At 43.9% G+C, this 20,869-nt stretch overlaps 1 pseudogene; it reads right to left on the bottom strand.

Moving 5' to 3' along the window:
- Positions 1-214: 214 nt before the first annotated feature.
- The window catches only part of LOC141951307 (ras-GEF domain-containing family member 1B-like), a 90,642-nt pseudogene continuing 69,987 nt past the window's right edge, over positions 215-20,869 (bottom strand).

The following is a 20,869-nucleotide window of genomic DNA, read 5'->3' as shown; positions in this document are numbered from 1 at the left end:
CGCTTCCTTTCTCTGGATTCAAACAAGGACGAAACACCTCAGGACATGTACTGACAAATAATAGCCATTAAGGAGTTGAAGTTGCCAATGTTAAAACATTCCTGTGCCACATCAATGAAATATTCTATCACTCTTGCTCTCTGCTTCTTCACAGGCTGCAGGACATGCCATTGGAGCGTTACGCTCTGCAGGAAACAGAGCACTCCGACCCCTCCCCAAAAGAAACAACACCCTTGTTCCTCTTTTCCACATACACCACAACTTCACACTGTGCTTAACATGCAGAGGACACCACACTGTTGTGTCCAGAAGCCTTCAGGACAACAAAGACAACCCAGATACCAGGCAGATAGAGAGCAAGGACAACAGGCAAAGAACTCTGCCAAGAAGAAGGGTATGAAGAACAGTAGAGCAGAGGAGGGGGTCAGCACAGAGGAGAGAAAAGATGCCTCCACTCACAAGGGGTATTCACAGGAGAGAAGAGCAGGCCAGACATGCTCCTGTGCTAAGAAGGGCTAACCTAGCACAACGTCACCACTTTGTCAGATGAACAAGGCTGAGGCATGAGTTTGATGCCGAAAACACGGAACTTATTTCCTCTTCAGCCCTGCATTGACTGCATCCACATGGGAAAAAGAGCTGAGAGAATGAAAAGTCAAAGGGCACACTGAAAGGGCACCACACCTGAAAAGGCTTCAGAGGTTTAGACAACTAGATTAGACTAAACCTTTTAGCAGAAAAAGTCTTTGCTCACCATACAGATTTCTGTTGTAACCAAGTAACTGAGCCTGTTAAACCATTCCACACAGGCTTCCAGATTCCCGGTCTGTCTTTTGATCTCTGTAGCAGCTCTGCAGACAGAAGAAAAATAGCAACTTCTAGTGTAATCTTCATCTTTTTCCTGAGAGAGACCTTTTGGCTTCCCACCTTGTCATCCCCAAACACCATCAAGTAACCAGGAATAACCCAATTACCCAAAGTGACAAAAAGCCTGAGAGGGAAAGCAGCAGTGACAGTATTCGAGCACGTGTAACTCCTTCCTGAGCCGTTGGCGCAGTAAAGCACTCCAGCAGGCGTGCAGAATCCATCGCCTGCTGTAAATCCTACCAGGACTTATGATAGACTTATGCAAACAATCAAAGCTAAGTATCTGCTAAAGCTTCCTTGACTATGAGCACTGTGTCTGTCCTCACTCCTGTCCCATTAATACAGTGGAGACAACATTATGCTCTCTGCAAGTGCAGAAGGAAAACAGAGGCCAGCCCACTCCACTGGCACATTATGTTCAGATTCTCCCTTTCCTAGTCAGTGTTATTTGTTCTGTAGTGTCTTGATTCCCACACCACATCTCAGGATTGCCTAAAAAGGGGTAGACTGCAGTTTTAGTGATCGACATACAAAATCATTTTCAGAGACTGTCTGACTGAATATCAAATTGTAAACTTGAGTCATTCTATTACGTTTGTCAGTTTTAGGGAGGACAGTAATTCAAGTTTTAACTGCCTGGCTTTGGCACAGTTTATTTACAGAGCATAAGTCATCTTGAAAGCTGCACTCAAGGAGATGACAGCTCTAGCATGGTTAGCTAAAAACCCTGCGTCCTTGCCCTTCATCTCACATAGATCTAGAGCTCACAGCCCCCCTTCTTGTGATGCATGCTCACCTGCAAATTGACTCACTTGCCAGTTTGCTGCAAGAGTGCAGTTTACTAAAAGGAAGAACAGATGTTGAGAATGAGTAACGCAAAAGCCAAAGTTAAACTCAGCTTTTTCCAGCTGTCGACCACGTAGGTGGTCTGCAGAAACCATTCACAGGATTAAGTTCTCACTTAGCTTAAATCAGAAAAAAAAGCAAATGTGTTAATTCAAGTCAACCTGTTGGCTGAGTTCTAGAGCACCAGGAGTTGTCCTCCAGGAAGAAAAAGCATCAACCAAATTTTTAAGAGGAATCCTAAAGCACTTTCACTATAAAGCTCATTTCTGCTGGTTCTCATTTACTGCCGGACCTCGCTTCCAGGTCATGGGGCACCTGAGCTCCAGGATGTTAAATACCACATTTCAGAGCTGCTCCAGATCTGCTCCAATTACCTTGTCATTATCCAAAGGATCCTTTTGCACAAACACCTGGACAAATTCTTCTGGTCCAATATAATTGAGTCTCTCCTAAACAAAGCACACAAGCAGCCAAGTCATACACTATGTTAACCTGCATTTCAGAAAGAGGGGAAGGATGCAATCGTGGTTGAAGTATGACAACTTACAAGCTCTATGTGTGTCAGCTGCTGAGCTAACACGTAGGGGTCATTGCAGACTGTGATTATGTCCCTCTGCATGGACTGGGGCTTGGTCTTTAGAACTGTGAGGCGATCTGTGGACGTGGCATTAATTTTTGCAAGTACTTCCTCATACCGGCTAACAGTGGTGAGCTTCTGAATCAGGTTCTGGAGGAGCTGCTGTACGTTCTTCCGATACATCTGTCACGACAAGAAACAATCCGGAGACATTTTTGAAATGTGCAAAGATAGTATTAAAGTCTGCATAACACCAAAACAGATTGATGCTGATACCTGTATTTGTTGCCAACTTAAGATACGTTCCACTATGTGAGTTTCTAATATTAACATTTCATCAGACCAAAAGGAATCCAGCCAAGAATTTAAACACTGATTGTCTCACAGATTCAACAGTGACCTGGTTAGCTCAAGGAAAAGCAGAAAAGACATGCACAACCTACTGCAAGAAAAGTACCAACAATCACCAGACAAAACACAAGAAATGAAAATACTCCCATCTTCTCCTGCTTAAGACCACAGGAAAACCAATATATGATCATTCAATGATGAAAAAAGGGCCTGCTTCTCTCTGGAGTAAATCAAGACCAATTTCATTGAAGTCAGAATTAAAACTTGCAGTAAATATGCGAAAAAGGAGAAGATAATACAAACATCTCTCTTTCACCTTGCAGGCCTTTCCCTGTGGTGGTTTAAGTTAACAGGAGGGACAAATTTAAGTAGGAGCAGGACTTGACTCCTAAGTAGATAGATCTGTGTAACTGACCCTAAGGTGGTTACCATTCCAAATTCCAGATACCATCCTAAAGCCGTTAAAGCAAAACCTAAGTGGATGAAAAAAGGAGTGTCCAAAACCTACTGGCAGCACAGCACAGTGTGATCGGTCCAAGGCAGGAATGTTTCCCATATTCTAATGAAATTCTCATTCCCTCCAAAGCTGCCATTTACATGGATTTCCAAATTTACTCAAATACAACAGCACTATCTTGGGTCAGATTCATTCTTGAAATCAGTTATGTTCAACCAAGGCTGGATTTGTCTTGTTACTTGGTAAATAATTGCTTTCTGCTTAGATGTATTTTGATTTTCTAGACAAACACACACGGCATAATTTTTCACCAGGGTGGGTGGGAAGAGCACAAGGGGATCTACATTTTCCTCAGGAAGACACAGAAGTATTACTTCAAGTGCTGCACTTCCATCAACAGGTGTTAGGTGACACACAGAGACCTGCTTCACTGACCCACTCCCTTCCAAATTCTTTGAAATTTCATGTAAGAGAACTTTATGAAGCATTTTCTTGCCCAGCTGGTACTCACCTGAGAATGAAAAAAAAAATCTAAAATACTCAGGATGAGTTCTGGCTACTGATGGAAATCACGTAATAACCAGTGGGTTAAGCTTCAAAGCAAAAAAACCCAAACCTCGCCTTAATTTGTGGTTCATGTCAACCCAGAACTGACAAAATCAGGGAGAAAAGGCAAACTGGCAGATACCCTCCAAACCAGAACAAGAAATCAGGGTAGTTACCCACATCTGGTCTAACAGCAGTTCAGCATACCAAACATCCCCTCTGTCCAGTGATGAGGCAAAACCCTCTTGGCACAAAGGCAGAAGGAAATGCCAGTTTCCTCTCACACCTCATAGATGTAGCTGAGCCCACAAAACCAACACCCCTCTGCTCTTTTGAGCTTCAGCCTCCTCTTGAGCGAAGGGGCAGTGACCTCGGAGCACTGTGTGTGAGGATAAGTACGTACTGCACTTTGCACACATAACAGGTATTTGCTGCTGGGCCATTACTTCATCTCAGGCATTTCTTTAATTCCATATATATATATAGATATATATATTTAACAACACACCAATGAACTCACTGAATATGTCTCTTAGATACTAATTTGACTGTAGTATGGCTCCCAGTCAGCCTAAACATACAGTCTTCCTCTAAATTAGGTTGACCCTTTCCACTTATTTGTCCCACAGTCTTATTTTTTATTCTATTTTCACACTGACAATGCTGATATTTATTTATATTTAAAAATCTCTGAGGATTGGACAGCATGGGAGAAAGTGATGGGACACTTCACCTCAAGGTCACTCCTTTGTGTCTGTCCCACATGGATAGTGATTGGAAGTACCATTACTACCTGCTAGATCTGGAATACCACACGTTAAATGAGTTTCCACAGTCAATCTCACTATATGATATCATGGTGGGGAAAAAAAAAAGAGAGGTCAGTGCGATGTTGGGCTGCACATGAAAAAGAGATCAGGCTACAGGATGTGGCTTTGGTCTGACTGCACACAGCCATCAAGTATTTCACAGAAAAAGCCACTGCTAAACGTTTATATGGAACTAATCAGGAAATGGGAGGCAATGGCTGATGGGAAAGGTTTCAGATATACCTTGAAACAAAGGTCAGTTAAGTGGTAAAAGGGACCAGAACAATCTAGAAATATCTCGTGAGCATGATGACCTCTCAGGACACAGAGGGAAAAAGTGGAAGGAATGGAATTAAATTGAGGGAGAAGAGGGACAAAAATAACCCCACCAAGGTTTTTCCCAAGACGACTTTCTGATGTTAGCATGGTGAAGGGTTTTAGTTGTACTCCTACTGACAGCTCTTAATAGCAGTGGAGCACGATAATTTGGGAAGTGGATTAAGAAGCTACAAGTAGAAGAGCTGTAGTGGACAGGAGTAGGAAACACTGCCTCTTTTGTGTCCTTCAAGGTAATGACTCACACAAATCCAAGCAATCTGTAGAAAAGCAAGGTCAAGGAAGTTGCCATTTACTGTTCCAAGCAGTTCACAGTAACACAAGTCAATTCACTGCAGCGCTTGCTTTCCCTTTGTCTTTCTGAAGGAAACCTCAAAGTCCAAAAAAGCTCAAAGCTAGAGCTAGAAAAGATCTACAGCTTGCTGCCAGAGTAAGACTGCTCCCTAGCGCTCATCTTCTAGCAATTTGTACGTTTGCCTTTCCCCTCAATAGATGATTTCACTGTTTAAACTGTCTGCAGTGCCAGAAACTTCACTGTAGACAACCCTTCCCTGTTGCCATTTCACCCTTGTATCCACCAACCCAACTGGCCCAGGCTAAACAGCTCGCTCTCTCTTTTTGTGCCAGTGGGTATTTTTCAAACAGGTGTGAGTCCTCAATATTATTCCTTTTCCTTGAACTGAACTGCAGTTCCCTGTCTTCCTATTAAGAGTACCCAGACACAAAGCAACGGTGCAGGAGCGCTGTACAGGGAAAAGTTCCTCCTGGCACCCCACAGTGAAGGCAAACCTCCACAGTCCAGAGCCCCCTGTAGCTATCTCGCAGCAGTTCTAAGCTTGCTCATCAAATTTGGTATCATTTTCATTTCTATTCCATACTGCATCTCACGCTCTTGTCCCATCTTCTTTTGTCCCTCCCCATTTTCACAACACCACAATGTATTTTAGCTTCCAAACTCAGTTTAGGTTTGTTCTTTTCCAGCCTTGTTTACAGTCTCTCAAGACCTTTCCAGGCCTTTGGTAGCACTTGCAACCCCTCCCAGTAAAGCTCACCTAAATGCTTGTTAACATGCCCTTGGCATAAGGTACTAAGGAATAGCAGCCCTTGAGGAATGCCTCAAACACGATGCCATTTAGCAACTGCTCTTTGTGTTTATAGTTCTTCCAAATGCCACTCCAGTGCCTTTTGTAATGTGAGTATTATGGCAGCTACGCATGATCTGCTCATTGAAACCTTGTTAATTGCCTTGCCACTAAGTGAATATTAACTTTTGGCTTTGGGCTGAGTTTATTTCAGTACTTACAAGACAACCATCAGTTAAGCATCAAAATATTTCATAATACCTCTGTGAAACTTTACTTCCACCTGAGAACTGGGACTTAGAAAAAGGTCAGGTGATTTCCTTGTGTGCTCCACCCAGAGGAATGAATATGACAGACTCCCTCTCAGCCCATATCTGATGCTTTAAGTTCAAGACAATTCTTCCTGGTCCAGTTTTTTTTTTTTAGAAACTTTCTTTCAAACCTGCTATAACTCTTCCACTGACCTGCTTCTGTAGCTGGAAAACCCAGGCCCAATGCCAGCACACTTTACTCACACAAATCGAAGAAATTATCAACATCAGTAGGGATTTCTCAGATATGCAAGGCTTCCAAGCAGAATCACTAAAATGAAAAATACTACCAGCCAGCAAGCTGTGTCTATCTGCACAAGATGGGTTTAGGGATGGAGTGAACCTTACTGTGCTTTGAAAAGGATCTGCTTATGCTGCGTGGTTTCCTCCTAGGCCTAGGTACCAGGCAGAACTTCTTGCCTACCAGCACCTTCATACTAAGCTAGCTTAGCCACCCAGAGCCATACCAACAACAAACCTACAATATCAGAGCATTAAAGGAATGCCTTTTTATCAATTGACTTTGTACACAGACAACTTACCTCATCACCACTGGCTATTCTTTGTGCCAACTCTTTTAAGTTCCTCATCATTCTTTCATCTCGGAAATCATAAGGAAACGTCTCTGTCCATTCAGTCAACAACTGTAGGATTTTGGGTGCAATTTTTCATATCTGATTCTATTGGAAAACAGTAAGGAGGAATGATACAAGTAACAGCAGTACAGCACATACCTAACCCAAAGGAAATAGAATACTGTGGAGCATAAGGGTATGAAGGTCACTTAAATTTTTAAGCTTAACTTAATTCAGCATTGGAATAAAGGCCAGAGCCAATACCCAATGAACAGATTCTCATTGGCTTATCTGATGTGGAAATTAGGCCCCAGGTAGGTGGAAATCTTAGAATGATTCCCCCCATTATCAGGAGTGTCTCAGTGCAAGACATTTATTAGTGTTTCTATAACTTATGGCTAACTGTCAACAATGAAAGTGATAAGCTCCAGTTCTGCCAGGACTTACACACACACTATACCTTATAGGGAGAAAGCAATGGAATTATTCAAGTATCTGAATTTAATTTGTGTCATTTTCTACTGGCGTGGAGGTTCTCTCCAAACATCCACATCCCGTCCCCTTTCAGCTCCAGCCATGACATGCAAAGGGGCCAGCGATCTAAGCCACTCTGCAAAGACTGTAGCAAGAGCGTAGCTTAAACACGTGAGACAGGTCAGTGTAATCCCCACTGACATGCTCAATTCATCATTACGTCTTTCCAACATTGTGGCATTACATGTCAAGACATTCAGAGCCCTGAAACAAAAGCAACCACTGCAGGGCCAGTGTGGGATATGTCATTAACAGCAGCACTTTCACTTCTGGGCCATATATTGGTAAAACAGTGCAGCAGCAGCAACAGTCTTCACAGAGACAGGCTGAGCAGTGTGGAAATTCCACATGAATGTCAGCAAAGAAAGGGTCACATTCTAGGTGCTCGTATCAGGTTTTCAATCTGTTTAATCCTACTGAGGACTCTCTTGAGTAGGAACATTTTTCCGCAGGCAGGGTGGAGACATTTGAGTGGAAGTAACAGGAGTCCCTGAGAACGAGGGACCTTACCTTGTCCAGGCCAGGCTCACTCAGTCTCTGCTGCTCAAGGCACAGATGGCAGACTTTGGCCATGAGCTCATGCGGGTGCATGAACAGGTGTGAACTGAGAAGGAAGGTGAAGATGTACGTCCTCTGCAAACAAGAGGAAGACAGAGAAAGGGATGAGGATAAATTACCACCAGCTTTATATTTTCTCCAACTGTGTTCCTGACAAATCCATTCCTAAAACTTTACTGTCTGCAGAAGAAAACTCTGCATGTGACTGTGACAAGAGCTATTACTACAGCAATAAGCATTTAATTTAACACTTGTCATTGCCCCAGAATCAGTGTTATAAATTCGTGCTTGAGCCAAGCTATGCAAGATTTAACCAGAACAAGGTAGAGTAGGGCTGGTTTAGCTCTCCTATTGCACACAGCCTCATTGCAAGTACCTAAAATTACTCAGAATAAAATTTCAACTCATCTTCTCTTGCTCTACAGTAAATCTTTGTGAGAGCCATTACCATATTACATAACTCTTTGTAGGCTGACAATGGAATAAAATTCATGCTGCAAGTCCAAGATACTTAGAATACCAACAGAGAAATCCTGTCTGCTTCCACACTGATAGTGAAAGTAAACAGTCTTCAGAAAAAGAATAAAAAAAGATGCCAGTTGGCCAGATCGCTGAGCTGACTCAATTTTGCCACGTACACCATCTTTACCATGCTGTGTTTGCCTGTCTGACCTCAGTAAACTGCACACTATGACCTTGTACTTCCTTTAAGAATCTCCAAATACTGTTCATTTCCCATAGCATTGCTTGTCTCCTGGGTGAAAGCAGAGGGAACTGCATAGCTTAATTTTACAGAACAAAAATTAGTAACTCATTCTGAGGTTACAAGAAGAGTAAGAGTAAGAGTAAGAGGCTCCTTATTTTGCTTTAATTTTCCATATATCATGATTTGAACTCATTGTGAGATGGATATACAAAATAGCCACTCCACTCTCCACACTGCCAGTAGTTAAGTATCTGTGGCACCCACAAGAAAGATTCTACAATGTCCCAGTCCTAGGAACTTGGAACAAACATCATGTTTGACCAACTGATGTCTAAACTGCTGCATGTTTGAATTTTAAGCATTAATGGATAAGCACTAGCTCAAGCACAGTCCTGTGCTGCTACTAACTCTGACCCAAGTTAAAAAAGATCCTGTCTTGGAAACATGAATAGATCTACGACAACAACAGAAACTGAATATAGGCAGAGTTATGTCTTCAGCAAGAGCCTTTCAACAAGCACAGATGCAGTTTCATCATCCCTCAGTCATCCTCAACTGCCCCCCCCCCCCCCCCCCGCCCTTTTGATATCATTCTTCTTCTCTAAGAATTATATAAAATGTCTCAATGCACAGATGCATCTAGACAGGCCAAAAATTCTCAGATGACAAATGTTCCACTCTCACGTCCAGCATCTGTTGATTCCAAACAGAGTGGCACTAGTTCAACCAGTTGCTAATTGCAAGATAGGTGGGGACCTCACATGAGCAATGGGAAATAACCATTAAAAACTGTTTGTTTTTAAACTAAAGACATTCATACTGTCACGCTGGTGGTCACGTCTTTCTCCTCAGCTTGCCTGACAGACTTTAAAGGGTCAATGGTACATACAACCCACCAAACAGTAAGCCACACTAGTACTTACTTTATAAATGAGACCAGGGCTGTGCACCTCACAACAGGAGTAATAAAGAATTAGACTTCCTAGGTCAGGTGAGCTACTGCACGCTGCACTCACATGAAGCAATAGTTATCCTGTCATTGCTACATCAGTCACTTGAACCCCTTCCTTGGCAATTTGATGTGACACGTTCTGCTTTGGCTGTACATGTGCAGTTCCTCTTTACGAGACGCGTGAGGCCCAGCCATACAGCTAACTGGGGTACAGACTTACATCAGGGTAGCAGTCTACACTGGGTACCAAGTGCTGGATCAGAGCTCCCAGAGACCCCGACAGGAGGTTGTTGTCATGGTAACAGAGCCCTCCACAGTTGTCTTCTTCTGACTGATACAGGTTCCTGTTGTAGCCACTGCTGTCAAACACAGCTGCAAAGGGAGGTGTCTGTGGCATCCTTTCCTGAGGAGACACACAAAAAAGATACGGGGTAATTACCCCAAGGCACAACAATGTAAGAGGCTTTCTACACTGCAGAGATAGGAAGCACTAGAGCACTAGGAAGAAATCCCAGTGTCATACCCTGGGTTGCCTGCACACAGCAGTAAAGATTGTACCGTCTTCCAGCCCGTGCAGATTTCTCAGGGAAGGGTCCACACAGGCTCTCATCACTGCCTGTCTACTGCAATTGCCACGTGCTTTATTTTGTATCTTGCTGTTTCTTCATTAAATGACAGATAAGAGGTCAAGGTTAAGAGTTAGAAGGAGCGTACAAGAATCCTGACAGGTTTTGGGAACTCAAACTTTCTGTAAAGCTTTTGGGATGTGGCATAACATTCATTGACAACTTTGGGCAAATCCTTACAGCAGCTACCTAAGAGCAGCGCTCTGATGGGGAAGCGTGTTCAGGCTGTCATGGGCTGCCACAGCCCCCGTCAGCGCAGAGGGAGAGAGACTGAAGCGAAGCCCAGCCCTGAAGAGGCCACGTGTGAGGACAGTCTCCTTATGCAACACGACAACCTTGTAACTACAATCAAAAGCTCCAATTTCCCAACTCAGCCCTGGTAAATCAGTGCTGGGTTTTTCCAATTCTACCGTGACAGGTGTGACCCAAGCTAAAGACCGACACTTCAGGGCATCTGTCTCCACCTACTCTCTGAGTGGCTTCACAGAAATTTGGAAAAAAATGCCTGTGTGTAGTTGCTTATCAATATTGTCCAAATTCACCAATGATATCAAAGATGTGAGCAAAGTCAGACATCTGTTAAACGCTCTCTCCAAATTCTGTGACAATATGAAAAATCCAGCCCTGTGTCTTCCAGCTTCAGATTTTCTTAATACTTAAGGAAAAATAAAGCAATTACTCATCAGTCTGCATCTCAGTGCCTGTGGAATAACCAATTTCCTTGGTCTTACCAAGGAAAAGATCAGTCAGTGCTGCAGGCTGTTCAGTCATCCAGAGTAGTGGGTGGGCAGCAAGGGGGCTGTGAGCACCCAAGAGCTCTTTAGGTGACAAAGGCCAAAAGATAAAATCTCTCTGATTATCTGAGAGCTGAGTTCTACCCTCCTTCCTTCCCCTCCCCTCTCTCCTTCCTTTTGGGAGTAGCAGTTCTTGTCAGTTTAAGGAACCTGGGTTTTATAGCCTTGACTGCAAGCCAAGTTTGTGCTCAATTTTAACCACAAATATGTGCTGGTTTTAACTCTACTACAGCAGTTACTGGACCGTGAGTACTAATGGGCCAGGCACATTCGGGGAGTGGACAGATCAAGTGCAGAAAGGTATTGCACATGCTTCCCCCCTCCCCTCGCCTTGGGAGGCAAGGGAGATCAAATTGAGAAGATAGTATCCCCAGGCTGCCCTGCCTGTGTGCTGACAGAGTGTGTGCATGTGCCTGAGAAAAGCATTAATGCCCCCGAGCCATCATTGTCAGTGCAGATGCTGTTGCTTTTCTCTCCATTGTATCAAATCCTATTTGGGAAAAGGCTCTGTAAAGCCACAGACTTCAGCAAACACCAGTCTGTGAAGGCACCCCGTTTTGAGAACAACTAGCAACGTGACAGCCTGGAGATAAACAGCATGCTGCCATCTGTGTGCTCCGCAACCCACGACAAAGATCTGCTCAGAGTGAGCTCAGTGGGGATGACGAGCTATTAAGTTATTAGCTAGACTCCTGGGGACCTGAAGCACCACACACACCACAGACTTGATGCTGCTGGCAGCATGTCCAACAGTGGAGGCATTCAAACCAGCACAAGACTGAGGGATTCAGTAAATAAACAGCAAGAGAAAGCCAAAACCAGTTGCAAAGACAGAGAGGGACAGTGAAAAGAGCCTCTCGGCCTGCGTGATGGGTGCTGACCCCACCTTGCGAGATGCCAAAAGATATCTGCATCCAAACGGGAAACAGTGAGGAGTCTCCGTGTCTGAAAAGTGACATGAGTCACTCTGTGCAGCTGTTCACCAGTGACTGAATTCCATCCAGCCCAACGATTTGGGAGAAGAGAACAACAAAGTCAACACTTGTGCCACAGCGTAAGAGCATGAGGGGCAGGACTGAACAAAACAAGGTTCCTGTACAAGAGAGTTCAAATCACTGGGCAAGTGAGGAGCAATTCAACCACAGCCACACTCTGTGATGATAAAGCATCCTGATGCATAAAGTCTCTTGGGCTTTCAGGCTCTTTGCAAGGCTGGCAAAGTTTGAGAAACAAAGCATTACCAAGAAGCTGACAGGAACGTTCTGCAGCAATTTCTAGGTTTTCATACTGTTCAAAGCTCACCGTGTTTTAATCAGAGAGACTTGAACAAATCCAAAATATTCTGCAGCCCACGGCACTGAAAGATGTCCTGTCTGCACACAAATTCAGAAGCTTTCAGCTACTGTAGCAAAGTTTACTCAGCCATGAGGCAAGTGGCAGTGGACAGTGTGTAAACACTTGCCACCCACCAAACCTTATACTCTACAAGGGAATAATACTCTACAAGGAAAGTGAGAAAGGCTAGTCTGCATCTGCAAAGCAACTTGACATCAATATTGTCACTGTAAAACACCAAGGCGAGTAGTGGTTTCACTCCAGATTTTTGCTTTGGGTGGTGAGAGTTATGTGAAATCACAACTAATTGCTGGCTCGGCTCGCTAAAACGTCTATAGATTCCAGTTTCACCCTGAATTGGGCTGTTTTGGTTAATACAAAGCTGACTCGGGCAGTATCTCATTTCATGGGTGATACATTGTTTGGGGAAAAACCTCCACTTCCACCATACCACTAACTTCTGTCAAGGTAAGAACTGAAACAGGTGTGAATCACAGCAGGGTTTTCCTCCCACCTATTTCACACATGCATACTACGTATTACTGCCTGTTAAAGCACAACTTGTCAGAAGGTCTGCAGGCAGTGCTTAAATTCTAATAACTAATTCCCAAAGGGAATTTGGGTTTGCAGCTCCGGCTGATCTTTTCCTTGGTAAGACCAAGGAAATTGGTTATTCCACGGGCACTGAGGTGCAGACTGATGAGTATTTTTCCTTAAGTATTAAGAGAATCTGAAGCTGGAAGACACTGGGCTGGATTTTTCCTTTTCAATTTGAAGTTGCAGTCCCCTAACGCTCAGCACAACACTTACTCCCACAACCACGTGGATCCTTCTTCAGAAAAAACTAAATTTGAGACACAGAGAGCCTCCTAGCCTCAAGAGGAAAGGAATAAAATCATCAGGTCATTAATAGATACACTGATTCATAACAATAAAATAAAATTCCCAAAAGTCTGGCTGCGAAAGGTACATATTGGCTCACTTGTTTGCTCTCTATTTCTGGATGCTGCTTGACAGAGATGGTTCAGTTCTGCTCAGTGAGACATCAAGCTAAGAGATGTTCTGTACGCTCCACGTTCAAACACTGTGAACAAGGCACAGGACATGTTCTTGATGCAATGAAAAGGGATGATACCAAAGTGTGACAGAGATAAATACAGCATAGCCAACAGGATGATTCATCCAACACACGTGCTTTTCCAGCAGGACTCCTTTATTACCTCGACCTTGACTCTTCTGTTGTATTTTATATGGAGGTGGAGAAACAAAGCAGCATGCTCAGTTCTAACTAGCTCAGGAGCTAAACACAGAACACTAAACCGTGTCTTCAGAATGACTTGAGTGGAACTGAAATTTGGTCACTGAGCAGAATCTGGACCACAAAGCCTTAGCATATAGAGCAGAGGTATCTTGGGACCTAAAAATATTGATAAACCACAGCAATACAATATCTGACAAGCAGGAATTAGAAAAAAAGACAGGAAATCTGATTTTAGTGAAAAACATGCTGAGAGTTAAAACTGCAACTTTTTAACTGGGCTTTGAAAACATTTGGCTGTCACTAACATGAAAAACGTTTCTCTCTCCTCTCTTTTTTCTTTTTTTTAAGAAGGAAAAGAGTGGCTTTTTTTTTTTTTTTTTTTTTGTTAAAGACCCGACTTGAAGGAAAGAGCAATTAGATAATTTCCTTGCTCTACCAGTGATGTTCTCCTATGACAGAGTGAAGTCGGTAACTCCCTGCCTTGTGCAAAGAGGAATAAACATTTTTTCTGCATTTAGTGTCATTATGGAGAACGTGAGATCTTGGGCATTAAGGTCCAGATTCTGGCTTTGAGTAGCCTCTGACAAGAAAGAAGTCCCAACCTTCCCAGTAACAGCAGTGTAAATGGAAAGCCAGAGCCAAAGACAATGTGCTCAAAACCCCACCAGTTCCTGCAGGAGATGAGTTCCAGTTTGGCAAAACTAAAAGAATCAGACGTAGCTTCCAGGCCGCCAAGGTCTTGTCCAAACCTCTGTGTTCAGCAACAGAAGAAAAATCTGTTTTCCACTAGCAATGGAGGAAGGTTGCATTGGTTCGTTTTCATTTATATTAGAGAGCTCAGTCTGCCCGTCGGGTGTATAAAACAGAGCCAGCAATATGGACAGCTCGTATCCTTTACAGAAGCACCCACTGAGGGGTTCAGTAGTAGCCACGGAAGGTGCCTTTAAAGACACTGCCAAACATTTTCAGCTCCTTGGTTATGTGCAGGTACCTCCCATCCTACATCCCTCAGCCAGAGGAACGGTGACTGAATTTGTTACGCGTCCCAAGTCACACCTCCTCATAGAAGATACAAACCTCATGTGTGCAGTTACATCCCCTCAGAGCTGCTTCACCACCGAATCAGAGACCCCAAACCACATTTAGTAGGCGATTACCATCCTGCCTTGTTCTTAAGGATGCCATTACAAAACTGAGGTATGGCAAAACAAAAGTCTGCTGGGGAAAGGACTATAAATCTTAACGCCTTGCACCAACCTGGGAAAGTCTGAGCAAGTCAGAATGAGCCTCGGCTTTCACAGATAGAAAGGCAGTAAGGACTAGGTGCTTGCCAGCAACACCCAGCTTTCTCTGGAGTGTTTCTGAAAAGTGTGGAGTGTTTTAGACAAGGGCACAGGCTACCCAAAACAAAAGCATAGCAGACACAGGGGCCACCACTGGTTGCATTCCATACAGCTGGGTGTGTTTGCTTTGCTTACAAAAGCATTTGTTTCTGCACTGAAAGGTAAAGTGAAATTCTACAGCTCAAGCTATTGAGAAGATAAAAACCTGAAATACCCCCAGGTTGGTGTTTCATATGCCTTACTTGTAGAAACTTAGATCTTATAACTATCCCAGCTCAAGTCCTCCTGCTCCCATTCTTCCATGCAGAATTTGCCACACAATTCCAGCAGTGTGACTTCAGCACAACTTGGACTCACAGTTCCTTCCTATATATTGTCCTTCCTAGAAATACTTCTTCATAACTGCACCTTGTAAGAGGCAGAGCACAGAATAGTATTTCATACTCACACAGGAGATTGAAAGAGGAGCGATATGGGCTTTTTCCTGGCTGAAATCGAGAGCAAGACTAAGAGCAACTCAGAAGGAATCCACCCCAGAGCAACAGGAGCACTAAAACTATCCACAGGTGATACTGCTAGACAGCGACATAGCAACAGAAACACATCTTGCACACAGCAGAGACCAGTGAAGTGCAGTCCCTGGCAGGGAAGGCAAAGATCTGAGGCAGGCAGAACAAACCCCACTGAGCCTTGAGAGACTTCTTCATTTTCACTAAACCAGCAGAGGAACAATTTTGTAAAGTTTACAATTTTGTAAAGTTCTCAAAAAATTCCCCAGGCAACAATGGGCTGGAAAGGAAGAAGGAAAACCCCAGTAAGCAAAGAACAGACCAGGGACTGAATTTCAATGAAAGGCATCTTCCTCCTGAAGGTGCAAAGGAACTCTTTCTTGGATCTATAGACAGATCTCGCTGATGATGCGGGAAGGTCAGATGCAGCACTGCTGACTGATCACTCACACAGGAGAACTCCGACGCAGTAATTAAGCAGATCCTGAATCACCCGAAACTAAAGACCTTGGCTACTGAACTGCAAAAGCGTGATGGATATGAATGCATTTGTGTGTATGCTTGGGAGCCTTAGGAAAAGTGCAGGGGCTGTAAGAATGCCTTGAATTTCTCAAAACATGTCAGGGTGGAAAAAGGGAGGAAAACAAACAAGTTCCTCTTGATGCTGATGTGCTGTAAATCCATGTCCCCTGCTTAAGCCCCAAGAACCAACCTCCCTTCTGCCCTTTCCCCGTGCTCTTCTTCTGGGGGGCAGAAGAGTGGCGCAGGTCTGATGATGCTGAGGGTGGCTGTGCCACCACGACGCTGCAGTGCCACGCAAGTACACGGGCAGACTGCACCACTGCAAAAATCCCAACTGCGGGGAAATGACCTGGGCCAAGGGAGAGGGCAGGGCGTATGTTCCTCCCAACCAAAACACACGGAACAATCTGTATTGCTGGACACACAAAAGCAGCTGCCTGGACACACAGAACATGGAAAGAAGACCACGTGTGTAATATATTCGCTTTCTCCACACACTTGTACCTTACCTTGATCACAACGCAGCGGAGATTTTTATCTGTAGGTTAAAACTGAGGCGGCCACAATTATTAAAAAAGATACTATACGAAGTGTGCTCCACCACTGACTGATTAATCTTTTTATTAAGTTCATTTGTAAGTTATTTTTTAATTTATGGGCAATTTCTTCATCTGGATGATGTCCTTTTAACATTTTAATTACATTTTCAGTTCAAAATAAGGCTGTTCTCCCATGGGGTTTTTTAACCTTGTAAATTTCTTCAATAATCCCACTTTTTTTTTTTTTTTCTGGTTTCAGAGGAGAAGTTTAAAAGGAGCCATACAGGGTAAGTATCTAAGTGCCATGATGGATTAGCACAGATGTCACAAGCCACCAGAGATTCTAGAAAAGTTCAGTCCATTGCACACTCCATAGCAACTCCTGTAAAGCTCGAGTGATTTACAGAATGGATGGAATGGGAAAGGGTGCAGAAAGGCCTCAGACCAGCCAAAGCCTGCAGTGAAGTACCATCCACCTTAAACAACAGACAACACATGTAGCGACTCTTTTCTACCAAAATTTATGAGCGGGCAGCTGGACTGAAAGCAAAAGAAGTTTTGATAGACAACTAATACTGGGATCATAATAAGAAACAACTTCCCCCCACCCCCTTCCTGGATCTATTTTCGTTAAAGAATTCATAAATGGTCCGTCCTCCAAGCACTTTGTTTAAAACCAAACAAATGCACAAGCTGAGTATGATCTCCTCAGTCCTACACATTAGATTTCATTCAAAATTAGACACCATCAGGAAAGACAGACAGCTACTGCCTGGCCAGCACAAAGTGTTAAGAAATTGGCTGGAACTGCTGATGGCAAAATCGAGAGCTTTGAAATAGGGGTACAAGTGTATTAAATGCAAAGAAAACACAGGCACACGACTGAAGCCTTATGCTTTTTTAACTCACTGAAGCAGGATGGGGTTTTCAGAAGGACACAGCATTCCCCTAACTGCACTGAGTGAAATACAGAAGAGTTTTGCCAACTGTTCTGTTGGGAACAGAGGTCTTTTAAGTATTATAGTCATAAAACCCTAAAATGCCACCTCTCTATTCAGTCTCGTCAGGGCTCCCATCCCCCATCAAGGCACAGAGCTCTGCAGACCCAAGCAGGTTTCCATCCCGGCCTCCCGCGCTGCTGAGCAGCCAGCTGAGTGCTGCTCATCAATCAGCTGATGAACTGCTGCGGTTTGCAGTCAGGAGTTTTAAGGCAAGGGAACAGCAGTGATGATTTACTTCAAAACATCACGCTGTAAACCAAGTGATTCAGCAGCTGACGCACAGTGGCTCAGCTGTCCAGGAACGGGGTGGACCTGAGATGTCATCCATGCTATGCCATCCCCACCAGTGAGTCAGAACCCTGACACTCTGTCATTTCTGCAGCATGCTTTGTGCCTCCTGTGTACTTCAGACTGAAGAGATAGAAAATTGATGCTGTCAACAGAGAAAGGAGCAGTTTCCCCTACGCTATCATCATAACAGTACCACTGGTTTCAATATCGTATTAGACTCCCACTAACCTTGGGGAATATGATCCATTTCGCCCTCTACAACTCCCTGAAAGGAGGGTGCAGAGAGGGGGGATGAGTCTCTTGAGCCAAGGAACCAGCGCCAGGACAAGAGGGAATGGCCTCAAGCTGCGCCAGGGCAGGGTCAGACTGGCTCTTAGGATATTATTCACAGAAGGGGTTGTTGGGCTTTGGGATGCTTGAAAGACAGGAGCCTCTGGCTACTACTTCTGCACACAAGCATACAAGGAGCATGTAAACCTGAGCTCCTTTGGCCAGGATTATTTTGGAGGCAGGCACACAACCCTACCTACCTGCATTTCTTTAAATTCAGTTTCTAGAAAGAAATGCTTTAAAAATTTACTTTCAAAATAATTGAGCTGGCAAGATAACAAATACGAAAGGGACCCCAGCACAAAGGGCCTTTGCCCACACAATTCCCTTTCTGGAACTGGGACTTAAAGGCTCATGTGATCTCACTGTGAATTTTAGAAATTACTTGCAAGGCTTCAAGATCTGGATTCGCACAAAAGCTCATTCTGTCCATCTGCACAGTGTCACATATAATGTGCAGTATAACCAAATGACATTGCAGCGTTATTTCTGGAGGAAGATGACACAATGCCGAGCCAGAAGCCACAGCCCTTACACATGTACCCTGGGCCTTTCCCACTGTGGTGGGTGTGTCAGAGGATGGTGCGAAGTATCTTCCCCAGGCTCTGCGATGTCTGCTCTCTGTGACAGGTTTCCCAATGCAATAAACTATTTCACTCTATTGATTCCTGTTTACCCCTAAGATTCTCTTCACCAGACAACTCTTGCCGCCATACCTACAAGAAATCTACTAGAAAAAAGATTTAGACTTCATCCAGATAAAGTGTTTCCCCCTTTTCCTTTCGCCTCTCTCAGATTCGAGGATAAACACGTTTTTCCCTCCCCGTGTCTCCCGTATTCTCAGACACAACCTTTGTTTAAAGCAGAAATATTTTCCTACAGTAAGTGCCTGTTATCCTGGTTTGTCCTGGTGCAGGCTGACAAGAGGGAGGGCAGCCTGTGTTCTCCTGGCAGAGCAGTGCCAGGCGTGCAGCGAACGGCACGCGGGGCGTGAATCAGCAGCGCTGCACTGCGGCAGGACTGGCACATGCTGCAGCTCAGGGCTGTAAGTCAAGGATCATGCTAAGCAAGCGAGGTAATTTGTCTGTGTGCTTGGCATTGCTCAGGCCTCGCTTGCAACAGTGCAAGCGGTTATGAATAACTTGGCAAGAGTTGAGAGGAGATCAAGAATTGTAAGGAGGTCAGAGGTATAGTTGTGAGCTAACGTTCCAAACGCAGAATGTGCCCAGTCTGCATTGCTCAGGTGCTTTGCTTATTTACCCTCCCCATTTCTGATATGGTAGTGCTCACAACAGCAATGCAGATTAAGGGAATTAAGCCCAAACAAAAACTAAAAAACTAGATGGGGGCTGATTAAACCAATTAGACTGATGTTCACTAAACAAGTTCTTTGCGGGCAGTGTTCTAAAATCCAGGCCCGGGCCCCATGGCTGGGTCTGCTGGCATGAAACCCAGCATCTAGGTTGGGCTTTAACACGGGACCCTCTCCTGTGGCAGAAACACAGACCCCAACCTTGGGCTGCAAACCAGCCCTCCGCTTTGCCTGCGGGTTTGAGCTGTGGGAAACTTCATCCACAGCCCCATGTTATCTCCATTATTACTGTAAAAGCTTTTTTTCATCCAAATATGAAAACTGAATGTGTTACTTCAAAACAAACTGGATTTTAGGAGAGAAGAGATTTTTGTATCTACAGACACAGGAAATCTGTGGGCCCACGTGTGCAACCAAACTACAGTTCTGGCTGATTGTAACCAGGCTCCTGGGCTTCCAGGCCCACTCCAGAAAAGGTGGGTTGAAACACCAATACCAGTATTAACCGCTGAAGAAGCAGGAGTTTAACTCCCAAAATTTCAATATTTACATAGAAGGAAAATGTATTTTTTCAAGCTATTTCTGTTTACTTTTCTGGTGACTGGCAGCTGAGCTGATAAGCTTCAAATCAACATATTCATACTATCCAGTGTTTCTGCAAGACATAAGAATCAGAAGTTATAAAAAATGGGGGTGAGAAGCATATTTAATGGCATCAGATGACTCGAGGAAATTAAGCTTTAGAAAAATCACCAAGCCTGGGAATACTGAGAATAGAGCTGTTAACTCTATGCAGCTTCCGTTGTGGATTAACTTCCCTTGCGTGGTTGAACAATCTGTCTACTGATAAAACAACCTCCCCCCTGCCCCCAGGCTCTGGGTTTATACTGATCCCATGCAGCATTGCTTGTGCTATGTGCCCCAGCCAAATACTCATCATTTCCAAGAGATAAACCAGAAACCACTTCCCTCGGTTTACCCAGTAATCTTTACTTGTCAGATCATGCAAGCAGGGTCTGTACAACAGTTAAGTGATGCTGGATGTTAAGCATAAAGAGAGAACACACTTGTTTCAGCAAGTAACTGCACAGTTCTCCATCAGAGCAATGTGAAACAATTGCCTAAACTGGTTGCTCTCTGCCTCCTGTAACTCCAAAGAATCATCAAAGAAGAGTAATTAAGAGCAAATAGCCAATACCCATTCTTTTTTCATTCTAATACTCGATGCTGTGCAAATAAATCAAGCCTTACCCTGTGGTTTGTAGCACTTCCCTGCATAAAACAGAAAGACATGAGGTTTCCTTTAAGACCTATGTTTATTCATTTTGAACTTGAACTAGGATCGTATTAAAAATAGATTACAAATCATTTAAGAGCTATTAATGTTTGCCAAAACTAAGCTGTGGTTTTACATAACAGCAAAGTCAGACTAAATGAAAAGTAGCATTTCACTGCGGAGAAGTCCCGTTACACAAAAAGCACACAACGTATCTGGCGCT

The sequence above is a fragment of the Strix uralensis genome, chromosome 17, assembly GCF_047716275.1.
Source record: "Strix uralensis isolate ZFMK-TIS-50842 chromosome 17, bStrUra1, whole genome shotgun sequence".
NCBI lineage: Eukaryota > Metazoa > Chordata > Aves > Strigiformes > Strigidae > Strix > Strix uralensis.
The sequence above is the reverse complement of the archived record's forward strand: the minus strand, read 5'-3'. Positions and strand labels throughout refer to the sequence as shown.